Here is a 15,047-nt window from a genome sequence, read left to right as displayed (position 1 = left end):
CATAATTATTATCTACTGCTCCCACCAGATGATAAAAGAACTCAGAACTGAGCTCTGGAGTGTTCCAAAATCCAAGGTCAACTAGATGCCTAGGAACCAAGAAAGGAGTCTGAGAAGGGCTGGTCAAGGAGGTATGAAGAAAACCACTACAGAGTGGAGACCAGGGAGCATGTTTCAAGAACAGAGAAAACAGACAACCACATTAAATGCTACTGAGAACCCAATTAAGATGAAGTCAGAGAAGTGTTCAAATAATTAACAAGGTGGAGCTTGTTGCTGGCATGGTTGTGATAGCAATGATCAGTGCAGTGGTGGGACAGAAAACAAATGTCTGGGGGCAATATATGGGAGATAAGAATGTGAGAATTTCTTTTGAAAAAATTGTCTGTAAATTGGAGCAAAGAAATGGAGGGATACATAGAGGGGGATATGGGGTCAATGGGTGAATTTTCTTTTTTAAACATAAGCAAAATTGGAGCATGCTTGTATGCTGATGAGAAACAGCTAATACAAAGGAAGAAACTAATGACATAGTAAGAAGAGTGTTAAATCTTAGAGGGGATGAAGGAGGGCACTTCTTATAACACTAGTAGAGTGACTGGCTCCTGATAGCAACACAACAGTTCTTCAAATGTAGTAAGAGTAAAGAGAGAAATGAGTGAAATTGGTAATTTTAGAGGTCAGATAAATGTGGATCTAGTAATTTTTAAAACTATTGGGATCTTCAAATAGCTAGAAGGAGGAAGAGTTTTGCCTTCTGTCAAAATTAGGTATAGATAACTTGTCAGAATGCTGGGGGTGGGTTGCTACGTGTGACCTTGGACAAAGACTTTCCTTATAATGTATGAAACTATGACAAAGAATATCAGTGGTGTGTGTGTGTATTGTTTGCGAGGATGTGAGATACTGTAGATTATGTACTTTGATATGACTGGGTTAAGATAGGCATGTTTCCTTTATTAAAAACTTACGTTTTACTGTATGATTTGAAAGGTAACTGTTTCAGTGGAAAGTAATAGTAACAAATAACTTTTGAGTCAATAAAGTCACTTTCTTAACTGCGAGGTCAAATGACAGCAATGGTGATACCACGTTGATTGACTGACAACCTCCTGTCCACAGAAGAAAAACCGTGGCAGCTAAGTGGAGGCTGGCTTTATAAGAGGAGTGTGCCTTGCTCTCTGCCTCTAAGAATTTCAACTCAAAAAGATGAAGTGTAGTATTTTGCGAGTTTATAAACAAGTGGTTTTGCTACAAAGTTTACTGCTGTCATCACACAGGACTCTCTTGAGGGAATGCGTTTTTGAAGAGAAATTAAAAACACCAACCATAATTGGCCACTCCACTGGTTAAACAGTCTCAGGCAGCATCTTGCTCTCAACTTTTTCTTCATTTTCCCTTTAAGTAGGAACAATTAACTTACTTGAATTTTCCAAAAACATGGGGTTTTTACTACCATTTGGGAGAAACAGAGCCAGTGTTTAGATTGTCATGCATGAACTTCCACTAAAGTATTTTCCCTCAAAGGTAACTAGATATTCATGTTACTACTGCTTTTCCTTACAAACAGAAGTCTCTCAATCATAATTATAGGCTTAGAGCAAAGGAAACAGTAGAGAAGAAACCCAGAGCTCTATAAACATTACTGAAGAACCATGCCAAATATATATGTAAGTTCAGGTATGGGGTAACTCTGGGGTTAGCATTCTCAAAATGATATTTGAAGAGTGTTTCAAACATAGAAGTTTTAGAAGGGCTTTAAAAATTTTTTTTTTTGTTTTTAAAGGAAGTTTTAGCCTATCTGGTTGTGCAGATAATCTTCCCTCCCTAAATCAGTGCCTTGCTGTTTTGTTAAGTCCAGGGCCCAGCAGACTGAAACAAAAGGTGTGAAGTTCTTCTCATCCATCTTAATGGGGTGTTAATGACTGTAGAGGATGACTGTGACCATTTAAATGTGAGTACTATTAATCACCTAGAAAAAACACAAACACCCAGCTTAAGCCACTGAAATGTAATTGCAAGGGACAGTAGGGCCCAATTTTGCTTTTGAATGAAGACTTGTATTAAGGAAAAATGAGCTGCCCCCATGCCAGCTTGGCAGATTTAAAGCTAAGAACAGGCAAAGGCCTTCTAACCTCTCATTGAGATTTAAAGAGCTGGTTTCTCCCAGGAACTTGCAGTTTAGCTGTTGTGCATCCAGTGAATAACTTTTGCCAGTGGTGTAAAAGCAGTGTTTCTGCCAGACAGTCACTTGCCAAATTATATCTCCTTAAGAGAACTTTACACATTATCTTTTGATTTGAAAGTGTGTGTGTGTGTGTGTGTGTGTGTGTGTGTGTGTGTGTGAAATGTTTCAAGGATATTTAATTCCAAGTTTTAAACAATTTTATTTCTACAACTAGTTTGCTCTGACTCTTCCTGCAGTGTGCCTGTTTTTGAACTGTTATTTTTTTTCAGTTATTTTTTTTTAAGAGGGGGAAATCATGACTTTATCACTGGCAAAGTTGACAATATTTGCAGGACTCTGAATTTACATCTGGAAGAGAATGTCTTTTATTGTTGCTGTTCTGCAGGGTGGGCTAATGGAAGAGTAAATAAATTCTAATTTATAGAAAATCAGAGGCTTCTATTTCTGTTAGTATTTCTGTTGACATGTTAAATTAAGAGAAGTATGAGTGGAACAAGTTTTCTGCCGGGAAATGGGCAGTTCGGTGTGTGCCATCTGACTTGTACCTTGCCTGAAGTTTGAGATTAGTCATCAAGGGGAGATTTATGTTTATGTTTCTACAGATAGCCTTAAGACTGTAGTCTTAAGACTATGCCAAAGTGCACCATCTGGCTTCAGGGAACCGGGCTATGGGAGGCAAGGGGCCATATTTGGTCCGATGTGACACTATGCCTCTGTAGCAATAACAACCAGTGGGAGTGATGGCGGGGCCTGGCCTAATCTGACCCTGCTTCAGATACAAGATGCAAGTTTGGAGGGTATTTATCTCAACTGCTGGACATATTGTTGATTTTTATTTTTTGACAGGAACAGCCAAGCCACGTTTTGTTTCACCACGTCTTAAATTCGCCCCTTGCTTGTTGCCTAGGGCAAAAGGCGCTTGGAAAGTTCACAAAGGAAATAAAATACTTCATTTGCCTCTAAAATTAAATAAAATACTCATCTAGGGGTTAGATGAGAGAGGCAGAAAAGCTGTGGATTTTAGTAAGGCTAACATTCTAGGTTTGGAAAAGGTCAAGTGACCACGAATGTCTTTTGATAAAGTATTTTTTTTTCAGTACAATATTTGAATTTTAAAAAATGATATTTAAAGCAGTTACTTTTCAGAAGTTCACTAACTTCTAATGAGTAGGTTCTAAGGGGCTAAAAATGCCCCGCTGTCTCCAAGAGTTGTCATTGATGCTGCCATTGAGACTTCCGTGGGAGCCGGGGGAGGGCGGGGGAGGGTAGGTAGGGATCTGGAATTTAACACATTTGAGATATTGCTAGCCCCTTCCCCAATAGTTGGTGGGGATGGGAAGGGAAGAGAAGGCAATTTGAGCTGGGACCAAGTAACAACAACATACACAGAAAGTACAAGTTATAGATTGTTGTTTGTCTTCATCAGTTCTCCATTCTGAAAGCTAGGTGGGTCTTTGGAAAAACTATGAATGTGGCCCTCATCCTCTTTTCCTCCTCCTGTCCTATTGCGGGTTACTAGTTAGACTTGCTCAGGTTTCTGAGTTGGAGTATTTAGAAGATTTCACATGATTCTACTACTTCTAAGTTGATTTTTAAAACTTCTGAAGTTCCTTCACTAATATTCGTTTGGAGGCAGAGTGGGGGAAATGGACTGATTCACTTTTTCCACCAGGAGCCCTGGATTCAAATATTTGTTGGCTTCGTGGTTCTGCATCTGTCTCACTGTGTGGTCTTGGCAAGATGTTATGTTTTTGTCTCAGTTTCCCTACCTGTACAAAAGGGAATAATTACACTAGCTTACTCAGTAGGTTGTAGCCTTGGACAAAAAATGATTGCAAAGTACTTAAATCTACAAGAGAAAGGAGAAATTCTAAGTGTTAGCCTTATTCTCTTACACAGGGTGATAAAGTAAAAGTGAGGTTTAATTAGTTAATATAAGCAAATTGAAATTCCCAGATGAAAGGCACTGGAGAAGTTCAAAGTCATTTTATTATTATTAATAATAGGTGTTTTACCTCTTTCTTTCACTTCCCTCATCTAATCAGCATACATTCCTTGGTTTAAAGGGAGTGTTCGCTCTCCAAATGACTTTTATCTACAGTGTTGAGACATTCCTTATCCTGTTTTATGGATATGGAGTTTTAAATGACTATAAACAACTCCCTTTTTCATAAGCTCTTTTTTTCTTTTAAAGAAGAGGCAAATTGGCTCTTGGTTCACCTCTGTAAGCATGTGAAAACATTTATATGAGCCTCTTTTACAGATTCTGTTCCTCTTTGGGATACTAAAAAACCTCCTCGCCTGCAGGCCTGTGTTGTTCACCACATGGACACTCTCAGGCAAGCTTCCCTCTGTCTACATGGAGAAATCCACCTTTTAAAATATAGTATTTTATTTATATATCTACATATATATGTAGACAGTCTCAAAGTGTATCTCTAATTTTAACACCAAATCTCTAGGTCAGAATAATAAGTAGGGGGCATACACACTTTAAGAACCTGTAAGAGTACAAAGTCAAAATTTCTCAGGTGAAAGTAGCTTCATGGATCTCTGACAAATGTAAGCCTCACCTGGCTGAGGGGATGAGAAGCTATGGAGCCAGCACTGGCTTCAGTCAGAGTGAGAATTGGCAATTATAAATGCTTGGCTTCCAAACATTGTAGTTCTGAGTCTTTCACATGCCTGGTGAAAACCATATTGAATAAGTATGAAACATTTATTTGCCCAAAAGAGTAAACAGCGCCTTATTCACGTAGTATCTCATAGAAGTTCACTGGCTCTTTTATTCAAAACACCAAAAGGATCTGCTTTATCACATTGACTAATGCTTGGATTATGAAGAACAGAAGTTTATTTAAAACCTAATGAATAGGGGCACCTGGGCAGCTCAGTCTGTTAAGTGTCTGACTTTGGCTCAAGTCATGATCTCACAGTTTGAGGGTTCGAGCCCCGCGTTGGACTCTGTGCTGACCGCTCAGAGCCTGGAGCCTGCTTCAGATTCTGTGTCTCCCTCTCTCTCTGTTCCTCCCCAGCTCACGCTGTGTCTCTTTCTCTCAAAAAATAAATAAACATGAAAAAAATAAAATAAAATCTAATGAATATAACCTATCTAATGAATCCAAGAGATAGTGCGACCATTTAGATGACTAGAGTTAAATAATGACAGAAGTGTTCCAAAAGCAGATGATTAAATGTCACAGGAGAGTGGCAGATAATGAACGCTCTGGACCTGACCTGGAACACTGTGTAGGTATTCAAGAAATCCTTTTGAATGAGTTCACAGGAAGTAAATGTCATTGAGGGTAGGATGGCTGCAAAGTCTTGGTGGCAGATGTAATAGTTGAGCTGACTCTTGCTTCAGGCTTAGAAACTGAGGTGGAGAGAGGATTTTAAAAGGCTTTCTAAACTTTCCTTTAGATGAATCAGTTCTGGAGATTTAAGGTCAGCATGGTGACTATAGTTAATAATATACTGTGTGGGATACTTGAAATTTGCTAAGAGAGTAGATCTTAAGTGTTCTCATCGTGTGCATACACGCACACACACAGAAATGGTAACTATGTGAGGTGATGAGTATATTAATTTTGTTAATCATTTCACATGTATACATATATCAAATCATCGTATTGTGCCCTTTAAATACATACAATTTTATTGGTCAATTATTTTTCAATAGAGCTGGAGGGGGAAGGCATTCGCAATTGGAGGATGGTGGGAAGTAGTTATAAGGAGGCATGGTTACTGTGTGTTCATGAAAAATGAGTAAATCTGTGACTGGAGCGAAGGCGCTAAAACTCTTAACAAAGAAACACTGCAGTGTGGACACTATCCATGGAATTGTACGGTTTCTAAGTACTTTATAATTTCCCATTAGTTGCTCAAGTCTAAAAACCTATAGAATGGGCTGGAATAATTGTCTTTTGGGGCACTGAAGCTATGTGGCTGGCACTTAGCAGAGAGATGCAGTCTGGGGACTCCTCTCCAGAGAAGTGATAGCTAATAATATGCAAGTGTTGGTACTTAAACAGGATTTGAAGCCTTAAGCTAAATACATTTCTCTTCTAAGGTTGTTGTTTTTTTTTTTTTGTTTGTTTTTTGTTTTTAAATTTGAGAGAGAGAGGAGGCAGAGAGGGGAAGAGGGAGAGAATCCTAAGCAAGCTCCACACTTGCCAACGGGGAGCCCACCACGAGCTGGATACCACAACCTCGGGATCATGACCTGAGCCAAAATCAACAGTTGGATGCTTGAGTGTCCAGAGCCACCCAGGTTCCCTTCTGAGGCCGATTTTTCAGCAACTCTAAGAGCATGCAAGCGAGCAAAGCAAAGTCGTGGTGGAAGAGGCAAGGACTTTAAGGACTTCTTAACTTTGCTGTGACTAAAATCATACCATAGTTAACTTCCTACATTTTTAGGGATATAGAACCTTGCCTCACAGCCTCTGCATGAATGAAAGGAAATTGGGGGAATGGCTGATAACTGGGATCTGAAACCAGAATGAAGAATGGCTTTTCAGGGTCCAGCTCTGTATATCTGTTCTGAGTTGATTTTTACTAACTGAAATTTCATAATCTCATTAATGATTTGTTAAAAACAGTGACCTGAAAAACACTGCCTTGTTTTCTTTCATAGTTCTGTGGAAATGCAGCTGCCATTTAACCAGTGCCTGTTACTTCATGCTCTGCATATGTGTTTTCGGATATTATCTCCAATCCTTCCAAAAATCTCCAAAGGAATGTTGCGACTCTTCTTTTACAGCAGGAAAACTAGGAAAATGAGCCTCAGAGAGGTTGAACAACTTCCTCACAGTTACCCAGCCAGGATTCAAAACTATGTAAGCCCAAGTCTGTACTCTCTTTGCCACTCTGATTATTCACTGTGTAAAAATTAATTTTAAAATGTATTCTTACTCCTCTAAAATCTGAAAATAACATTATCTAGAGTACCACAGGACTATTATTATTTTTTTAATTCCTGTTATTTATTTACCCGTATGTAAGTCTCAGGCAGTTTCACACGAAAAGACTAAATGCACGTATAGCCTGCACTTTATATTTATCCAATCTTAAGTTGTTCTGTAGGTGGAGATTTAGAGTAGAGCCACGCACAAAGAATCCCGTGCCCCTCTCCTTGCTGCCTCTGCTTCCCCCAGCCTGTTGCACTGAACAGAGGCTGCCAGAACCCACGTGTCCATGCAGATATCAGTCTTTAACACAGAAGTTGGCAACGCTTGAAGAACAGAAACGGCTGCAGATGTTGAGGGCTGGGGAGTTCAAAAGAAGCCTTGCTATGTGGAATCCCACATTTGAGACTCTTTCTTTTGGTTGGGAAACTAATAACCCTCCAGTTTTGAGTTAAAACATTGTGCTTCTATCAGCAGAAATATAAAAGAGCACTTGCCTTCTCTGCCTAGGATGAGGCAGCCCTACCCTTTGTGGCTCATGAACCTTGTGCTTCAGCCTTGGCCCCAGATTCACACCTCCTCCTTGTGACTGGCACTGGTTGAAAGGAAGGATTATGGCCAAGATGTGATCTGGCTGAAGAGAAGGGTGTGGTGCCAGCATGGAGCCCCTCTCTCATCTCCAGCCTCCATCACTTCATCAGACATAAGCTATTTCTTTGGCTTCCAATTCTTCCATTATTGTTTTCTTTCCCAGACTTGGCATTTTTAAACTCAACAGCATCCTCATTATTTATTAAGTACAATTCCTCAAATATGAAAACATCAATAGACTGTCTATTTTCCACCTTGTTCCTTTTTCCCTCTACTGCCACTCCCTTATCCCTCAGGAAGAATTCATGATCCAAAACCAATTGAACAAAACTCGATCCTGTTGTACTTTCCAGCACACCCACATGTTCCCTTGAAAATTCTTTCTCTTAATTAGCTGTTGGCCAGGTATATGTACTGTCTTTGTGGAACCTCAGGCCCTGTGCCTGTATGCATATACATCTCAGGCTGGTCACCCAGATCAATCTCTCATCTGGGTGTCAATACATTAACCACACCACCCACTCATCCATTTTTGAGTTTCAGTCTTTCATTTCTCAATTTCTCATTTATGTTCAACTGCTCATATGACTCAATGAATAATTCCTTTTGTCTCTCTTCTCAATCACCTTTTGTCCCAGGAATAAAATTGGAGGCTGTGACTTGGCCCTTGAACAAGCTTCAGGGCCATGTGGTAGAATTAGATGAGACCTATGGAATGAGAGTCTGGAGACAAGAGTACTTTTCCTAGTTCAGCAACTTGGGACTTTGAACATGACAGTTTGCCTTCTGAACCTCAGTTCCCTCTTCTAAAAGGGGGCTGGATGATTGATCTCTAATGTCTATTAATTCATTCAAGGAGTGGTTAACGAGTGCCTACTTTATGTCTGCCCTGAGCTAGGTGCTGCAGATACAAGGGCAAGAACAAAGACATAGTTTCTGCCCTTATGGAGCTCGCAGTGTATGGGGGTATCAGCTGTCAATGAATAATTCCATAAATAAGCATGGATTTATCAACCATTAAATGCTATGAAGGATAAGCATAGCGTGTCACAGGAACACTTAATAAGAGGCAGTGGGAGTAGAGGTGGGGAATGTATCAGGAGAATAGGGGGAGGTGTGAGGGGGATGGTGCAAGGATTAATTAGACAAGGAAGAAGAGACAGAAGAGTCCACGCTGAGGAAATAGCAAATGTAAACTCCCTATAGCAGATGGGAGCAAAGTATGGGAAGAAATGAATAAGACCAGCAAGGCTGACAGAGACCACAACGGGATCAGGAGTTTAAAATGAGGCGGCAACAGCTCCTGGGTGTCTCAGTCAGTTAAATGTCTGACTCTTGATTATGGTTCAGGTCATGATCTCACAGTCATGATCTCATGGTCATGAGATCAAGCCCTGTGTTGGGCTCTATGCCAAGGGTTGAGCCTGCTTAATATTCTCTCTCTCTCCCTTTGCCCCTTGAACAAGTTCTCTCTCTTTCTCTAAGAAAAAAAACCAAACCAACACACAAACAAAAAACTGGGGCACCTGGGTGTCTCAGTCGATTGAGCATCCATCCAATTTCGGCCAGGTCATGATCTCATGGTTTGTGGGTTCGAGCCCCACGTCTAGTTCAATACTGACAGCTCACAGCCTGAAACCTGCTTCAGATTCTGTGTCTCCCTCTCTTTCTGCCTCTACCCACCCCCCCCCCCACTCTCTCTCTCAAAAACAAATAAACATTAAAACAAAACAAAACAGAACTGAAGCTGCAGAGGTAGTGAGGCCAAGGTGAAGCCTTGTAAGTCAAGTTAAGAACCTTGAACTACAGGCTAAGTATAATTAGAGAGTCCGGAACAGTGGAGAAGCATGAGACTTGCATTTTAAAAGGTCACCCTACCCCTCTGAGAAGGGAATTGATAGGAGGCAGTGGAAACACAAGTAGGGCATCTTTAGGATTTCTAGACAAGAAAAGAGTAGAGCTTAGTGGGTGTGGGTGTGGCAGAGCATGGAAGTAGACCATCCTTCCAAGCTTGACTCTGATGCCTTTCCTTGTGACCCTATCCTTCCAGTCACTCTGGAGGTGATCCTGACTCTTCCTGCACTCAGTCTTTATTTCAACCTCACATATGGCACATGTTTATTCTACTTTGTCTTGGTTATTCCTTGTTTTATTTTCCCCATTGGGTTGGAAGCCTTATAGTAATTATATCTTTTTTTTTTTTTCCAAGGGACTTCCCCTTCCACAGATGCATGTGCCCAATGGATGTGACCCTTCCAGACTCATGTAGTGGAGACCCTGTTACCTCTCCTTGGACCTACATCTTGCTTATCTTTTTATCCTCTAAAAAAACCTAGCCTTAGGTATGATAGGTGCACAGTGAGTGTTCAGGTGGAGTCTATGCTTTTCTTCATGGACAGCTTTGTAAGCTGGTGTGACACCAACCCCAGAGGGAAAGCCAAGGGATTCCTTGGCAGGCCTGAGTGGTCTTTAGCCTCCATATCAGTTAAATTTTCTCTGCCTTGGGGCAGCGGGGTGGCTCAATTGGTTAAGGATCTGACTTTGGCTCAGGTCATGATCTCCTGGTGCATGAATTCAAACCCCATGTTGGGCTCTGTGTTGACAGCTCAGAGCCTGGAGCCTACTTCGGATTTTGTGTCTCCTCCTCTCTCTTTACCCCTCCCCTGCTCATGCTCTGTTTCTCTCTGTCAAAAATAAACAAACATTGAAAAGAGAATTTTTTTCTCTGCCTTCTCTGAGAAAACAGAGAAAGGGGAGGGGCTGTGGTAGGGAGAAGAGGAAAGAGAAGTTCTTTCAAGATCATATTTCAGAGTCATATTCTTCCCAGCTTCATGTTCTCCTGTGGTGTGCCTGCCTACGGAATTCTCACATACACAGGTTGTTTCATTTCAAGTGTTGTACAACAGGGGGAGAAAATTCTGGACTGTCAGGATGATAGGCTGAGGCAGATGAAGCTCCCTTATCTGGTGCTGAGTTAAATGTTCAGTTCCTTCTAGGAGGTTATTACTCACTCTCTGAGCTTCAAGATACTGTCCCTCATGGTTAGGGGTCCTGTAGGCAATCTATTCACATTGTTCCTCTCCTCTCCTCCAAGGCTAAGGTACCTTCTTTAGCTCCTTCATGGTCTTTGGTAGAGCACAGTCCTTTCTTATTTGGATCCCAGATCTAGCCCTTTGGTGTCAGGTTGAAGTTCTTGTTTAAGCCGCCAGTTTCTTCAAAAATTAGAGTTCTGTGTTGGATTCTCCTTCCATCAATTCCATTTGCTTTAAGTTTCTTCTCTTTTGTATTCCTAGGGATATATATTAGCCATTCCCCCAAGTTCTGGGACTTCAGAACAGTTCATCATAATTTTTTTCCCTTTCCTCAACTGCTTTGTTAAAAGAAAGAAAAAGGAGGAGAAACATTAGCTTTCCTTAGCACCCTTCCTTTTTCCTCAGAGCCCACTTCTGATGCCCTCTACTATATTCCTTTTATAGGGCTCTGTAACAGATGATAATATGCTAAAAGAACTGTCTGTAAGACTCTGGGAAGTCCTTATTGTCTTCAATTAGAGTCTTTATTATTCTTAAGATCCCCACCCCCCAGGCACATTTAAACTTAGAAACCTTGCCTGAGATTACCCTTTCTTCCATATTTATTTTCTGATGAGAGTGATATTTTTCTCTGGCTGATAGTTTTTCAGTCCAGAATTAGAAAATACTAGCATTAGAAGTAACCTTAGAGACCATCTAAATTCTTATCCACACTCTCATTCTATTGTTGAGAAATCCAAAGGCCTGGTGAGTCAAGCAGTTTGCCCTAAGTCATTTCATTATTTAGTACTAATGACTAGAATCTTTGTCTTCAAAGGCTTAATTCTCTACCCCGTGCTTTATAATTCCCTTCTTTAATGCTCTACAGAAAGTCATCCAGCACAACAAAGACAATGTGTACTCACAGGGCAGTGCATCATTCTCTCAATCCTTCACCAAATATTTATTGAACACTCATATTAGCATGACACTGTGCTCATACACAACTATTTCACATAAAGAGCCTGATTTAAATGTAAACGACATATGATTAATTTCATATATTTTAAGTTCTTTTCTTAGAAACTGAAGAAGTTAGAAACAAAAGAAAATTTTGTAAGTTCTATTACATACAGAGTGTCATTTTAGGAAAGACAAGGAGAATTCCATCTGTTTATTGTACTGAGTTATAGATTTCTTGTGTTTTATGTAAATGTTTTGGTAAAAGAAGACTAGTTTCAGTGTCTGTTAAAAAAAATAGTGGAATTAAGGCCATTCTCAGAACAGTTACATGGTGGAGAAGAGCCTAGTAAAATTGAGATTTAGAAGGAGACTGCTAAAATGTTAGTTCTCCCTGAGAACTGTGATCAGGTTGTCTATTTGTTTAATTATTTTACAGGGAGCTTAGTACCATAGCTTGAAAAAAGTAGTTATCTGAGCATTGTCTGAAATTGCTCTTGACTTCATTGGAGGGAATATAGAAAGATGGACGTCTTTCTCAGCATTCTCCTTATTAACTGCTCCCTTCAGATTTTGCTGTCTGTGGTCATTTTATATAGCAAGCATCGGAGACAATAACCAAGTTTGACAGTAATTGTAAAGGTGGAAGCAACTGTGCCCAAACCACAACCTAGGGTCAAAAGGACCTTCATCCTTCTGAAGATAAGAATCATGATATGATGCTGAAAGAGCGCTGGTGTGAAGTCAGAAGTCTGGGTGCTCTCTAGTTCCAGCTCTTTACCACCATGTGACACGGGCAGGCTACCTAACTTGGTGAACACTCTCCTCTGGAGTGTGGATGAAAACTCCTATCCTTCCATGACATGGTGTTGTTTTGAGGATCAACTAAGATCACTAATATAAAAGTGCTTTGAAAACTCAGAGACCTTTAGAAATATAAGACAGTTTTATTCCAAAACTCCAGAATTTTGACGACTGACAGAAGTATTTGCCTTGAAAAAATTAATGTTTCCTTCTTTTGTGTGTAATGGGAGTCTGCATGCATATTTTACCCTGTTGAAGGGACTTGTTACCCTTCCTCTGAAACTGGCAGGAGACAGTCTCAGTGCTGGTGGAGAGCAGGCTTCTCTTATCCCTTCAAAGAACCGAGAACAAGACTGATATTTATTAGGGAGGTTTAATCCAATGGACTTGCTTGAGGTGGCAGCCATTGACTGCCACTAGTCATCTCCCATTCCCACAGTCATGAGAACACTTTGCAGACAACTGATGTGAGGTTCTGAGTTGTATTTGCAATGTTTCCAGGTGGCGGCTGAAAGCAAATATTTTTTGCCAAGTCTGTTGTATCATAGTAGAAAGGATTAAAAATCCCTTTGTGATACTGGATTGCAAAGAACATGCTTTTTCACATTCCATTGGTTCATTCAATGAAAATTTGTTGACTGGGCACCATGCTGGGTGCTAGAGATACAGGCCAGTGTGGTTGGGAAGTTGCCATGGAATAATTACATCACATAGCGATACAGTTCTGGGCTGAGGTAGTTAGAGTTGGAATATATCCTCCATACCTGTGTCCTCTTACCTGGCAATTTTATGTGTCCCAGAGAGTACAGCCACAAGATGGTGGAGACTCTGTTAGCCTGACCCCTGTAGAACACATTTTCCACCCCCACTCCACCCTGCTTCTGGTCAGCATCCAGCATTGTGAAGATAACAGAAGTGAGGACTAAACTTGGGGGTTGCCTGAGGTATCAGCAAACAGTTAATTATCTCAATACATTTATTTGGAAAATATATAATAAGCAAGATCTCTGTCCTCAATGAGCTTAAATTCTAGCTAGGGACACAATGGTCACACAATATAGAAACTCCTAACATGGGACAGCAGTTTTATTGTAAAGGACCTGCAATAATACACCAAATATAGTCTGAACAAATGATATCCTTGTACATATATATGCTACCCTTCTGTAAATGTAGGAGTTTTTGTGATTAATAAAATACAAAAGTATTTTGTATTTTAGTAAAAGTTACCAAATTCATTGTCCCTTTATCATTTTGTATTTTACTTTTGCCTGTGTGATTCTTTTATTACATGTCTCTCCTCACCAGAATGTAGGCTCCAGGAATCTGTATTTATACTCCATCAAGTCCCTGGGTACTCAAAGAACGTTTGTTAAATGTTGATTAACTATATTTTCTCAACCAACAGGTTGAGGAATTACAAATATCATGTGCTGCCCCTTGAAATTTTATAATGTTAAAAAGGTGCCCTCCTTTGGGTTGAGGTTGAGACTCTGAGGGTGGGTCAATAAATGAAAGATAAATAAGATACAGAAAAAAGACCTAGATAGAAGGGGCAGGGGACAAAGACATAAAACTAATGGGTCAGAGATAGTTAGCTATAGGATGTTATCTCTGCCTTCATCTCTCATTGTCTTGTATTGATCCATACTTTTTATATTTCCAAAAATTCTGACAAATATTGCCTCAGATGAGCATTACAATAACACACCAGGCGAGAAGTGGGGGTAGAATGGCTGCTGCGGTTCTTTTCTCTTAAGACTTTACAAAGCTGCTTATGCTTGGAAGAACAGAGCTGGCAAGGACTGAAGAGATGATCATACCCTACAAGCGTCATTTCGCACTGAGGACACAGAATTCCCCAATCACTGAGGTTCCTGTCCAAGGTATACAGCTAGATGGTGGCAGAGGCAGGACCAGAATCTAGTCTGACTCATACTCCTTCCACCACACATTGCTGTCTCTTGGTCGGGGTTAGGTTCATCACCACTCAAACGTTTGATTTGGGAGGAAAATGTGATACAAGTTATGAATTAAGGAAGTATGGATTCTAATTTATAGTTTATGTCATTGGCCTTCTATTTTCACTCAGTCTTTTAACATATATGCTCCACAAAGCTAGCAACTGCTGAAGAGTCCGCCAAAAATACAACTTTGATTGTATTAAAGTTAACATTTATCTAATTCTATAGAAGATCATAATATTTAAATGAGTATGTATTTATTCTGTTAATTCATTGTAAATATGCTACTTGCCTTAATAAGAGTGAGTAAATCTGTTCTTTCTTCATCGTTTGGGCATTCTTTCTATACAATAACTCCTTTCTGAAGCCAATATCATTGCTAATTCTGCAGTAAAAAAGATAAAGACATAAAGCACAATGTTACAATAAATATCTGGCTAGCCACAGAGACACTATTTTAAAGGAAAATTGTCTCAAGACACTTTAATGCTTTCTATTGCTATGGTTGCAGAATTACTTGAGGGCACATTGCTAAGGGGACCTCTATTACATCTATTAGTGAGATTTATAAGAACACTAACAGGTAAATCCAAACCTAGCTCCATCAATAGTGATGCAGATTAAT

General features: G+C 40.0%; 1 long non-coding RNA gene across 3 annotated transcripts; it reads left to right on the top strand.

Moving 5' to 3' along the window:
• The first annotated feature begins 103 nt into the window (after positions 1 to 103).
• On the top strand, positions 104 to 10,131 carry LOC122240165. 3 transcript variants are annotated; one of them, XR_006219537.1, is made up of 4 exons: positions 104 to 263; positions 1,862 to 1,954; positions 6,822 to 7,023; positions 9,893 to 10,131. It is a non-coding gene; the product is annotated as an uncharacterized LOC122240165 (long non-coding RNA). The 3 variants fall into 3 exon arrangements; XR_006219531.1 differs by lacking the exon at positions 9,893 to 10,131 and having other exon boundaries at positions 6,822 to 7,107; XR_006219534.1 differs by lacking the exon at positions 9,893 to 10,131 and having other exon boundaries at positions 1,857 to 1,954; positions 6,822 to 7,107.
• Positions 10,132 to 15,047: the final 4,916 nt, after the last annotated feature.

This window comes from Panthera tigris, chromosome A1 (genome assembly GCF_018350195.1).
Source record: "Panthera tigris isolate Pti1 chromosome A1, P.tigris_Pti1_mat1.1, whole genome shotgun sequence".
Taxonomy (NCBI): Eukaryota; Metazoa; Chordata; class Mammalia; order Carnivora; family Felidae; genus Panthera; species Panthera tigris.
The sequence above is the reverse complement of the archived record's forward strand: the minus strand, read 5'-3'. Positions and strand labels throughout refer to the sequence as shown.